This window comes from Danio rerio, chromosome 5 (genome assembly GCF_052040795.2).
Source record: "Danio rerio strain M-AB ecotype USA chromosome 5, GRCz13ab, whole genome shotgun sequence".
Lineage (NCBI taxonomy): Eukaryota > Metazoa > Chordata > Actinopteri > Cypriniformes > Danionidae > Danio > Danio rerio.
The window spans coordinates 155,001-157,500 of NC_141025.1; positions in this window are offsets into that span (position 1 = coordinate 155,001).

The following is a 2,500-nucleotide window of genomic DNA, read 5'->3' on the forward strand; positions in this document are numbered from 1 at the left end:
ACAAGCCTTATCGAGGCCCACTCCTCCAACTCTCTGAAGGGATGGCTTTCCTGCTCTCTGTCTAGGGGTGGTGGGTTTCCTCCATTTTTGTAAAACTCAAGCCTATTCAGCTCACCCTGTAAGAAAGGGGGGGGGGGGGGGGGGGGGGGGGGGTTAGAAAGAGAAAAGGCAAAGAGTCACTGGTGGTTCCAACACTCACTTGGGGGATGGTGGGTCTTTTCTTGCTCTTTGGAACACTGCACAAGCCTCGTCGAGGCCCATTGCTCCAACTCTCACTCGGCGCATGACTTTCCTGTTCTCTGTTTAGGAGTGGTGGGTTTCCTTCGTTTTTGTCAAAGTCAAGCCGATTCAGCTCACCCTGCAAGAAAGAGAGAGGAGGGGAAGGGAGGGAGGGAGAGAGAGAGAGAGGCACAGAGGCCATGGTTGTCCAACACTCAATTGGGGGATGGTGGGTCTTTTGTTGCTGGGTGGAACACTGCACCATGCCACAGTCGTCCTACTCTCGCTGGGGGATGGCTTTCCTGCTCTCTGGCTAGAGGTGGTGGTTTTCCTTCGTTTTTGTCAGTCAAGCCGATTCAGCTCACCCTGCAAGAGAGAGAGAGAGAGAGAGAGAGAGAGAGAGAGAGAGAGAGAGAGAGAGAGAGAGAAAAGGCACAGAGACTATGGTCGTCCAACACTCAATTGGGGGAAGGTGGGTCTTTTCTTAAAGAATTGGAGATTAGGGTTAGGCTTGGTAGGGTTTGAGGTTATGATTTGGGGTTTAGGGTTAGATTTGGGTTTAGGGTAGGGTTTGGGTTGGGGTTAGGTGTGGGGTTAAATTTGGGTTTAGGGTTGGGGTAGGGTTTGGGTTGGGGTTAGGTGTGGGGTTAAAGTTGGGGGTAGGATTTGGAGTTAGGTTGAGGGGTAAAGTTGGATTTAGGGTTGGGGGTAGGGTTTGGGTTGGGGTTAGGTGTGGAGTTAAAATTGGGTTTAGGGTTAGGTTGAGGTTTAGAGTTAGGGGTTTATGGTTGTATGGTTGGGTTAAGGTTAGGGCACACTTGTCCAACTCTCACTTGGGGGATGGTGGGTCTCTGGTAGAAACTTGATAGATCCTTTACCTCAAACACATATATGTAATTACACACACACACACATATATATATATATATATACATATGGGGTGGCCGGGGGACGAGGTATTTTTATTTATTTTTTCAGTTTTTGTTTTTTGCCAAGTGAAGCCAATGAGATGACAAAGTCTCACTTGGGGGATGGTGGGTCTCTGGGATATTTCTGGTAGAAGCATGATATATCCTTTAACACACACACACACACACACAGACAAATATATATATATATATATATATATATATATATATATATATATATATATATATATATATATATATATATATGTATATGTTGGTATGTATATAGCATTTTATCAGTTTTTGTTTTTTCGCAAAGTGAAGCCAATGGGATGACCGGGGGTCTGCGGTGGCAGGTAGTTTTTTTTTTCCAGTTTTGTTTCTTCTACTACTTTTCTTGCAAAGTAAAGCCTATGGGATGGCCGGGGATATACTCTGTTTATAATTATTATTATTTTTTTTTTACAAAGTGAGGCTGGTGGGTTGGCTGTGGGTCAGCGGTTTTTTTTTTCTTTCTTTCTCGCAAAGTGAAGCCAATGGGATGACCGGGGTTCTGCGGTGACAGGTAGTTTTCTTTTTCAATTTTTTTTCTTCTACTACTTTTCTTGCAAAGTGAAGCCTATGGGATGGCCGGGGGTCTACTTTTTAACTCTAATTTTTTTTTTTTTTTCTTTCTCGCAAAGTGAAGCTGATGGGGTGACCGGGGGTCTGCGGCAGTTTTTTTTTTTTCACAAATTTCTTTCTTTTTTTATTTAAAGTGAAGCTGATGGGCTGGCCTGGGGTCATCGGTAGGATTTTTTTTAAATTTTATTTATTTTTTTTGTTTTATACATTTTCTATTGGAAAGTGAATCCCTCTGTGTGTGTGTGTGTGTGTGTGTGTGGGGGGGGGGGGGATTGTGGGGGGGGTTTAGATGTTATCCTTGAATAAACTTTTTTTATTTTTTTATTTTTTAACCAACTAAAAGGCGATTCACCTCACTCTCAAGGAGAGAGAAAAAAAAGGCACAGAGTCGACGTTCGTTTAAGGCTCAACAGGAATATGTTCGGCCTGGAGAGGGCTCGCCTGGCACTTGCAGAACACATCCACCGGGGACGTTACGAGGAAGGCTCTCTGCATGTCTACAGTCACGCACAAGACGCACAAGACAGGGCGCTGGGACACTTTGGGTTACTAGGACACGTGAACGGGTCGACGCCAGGCGGGAGGACCCCCCCACCAGCCGATAGGGCCCCCCCCACCCCACCCCGGTTTTCTCTGACCTGCCATCGAGGTTTCGGCGAAGGCGAAACTTCGTGGACTTTGGTTTTCAGCACTTGTTGGGAAGTCTTTAGAGGAGACCTTAGAGGAGAACGACGGCCCCAGAAGGTGCA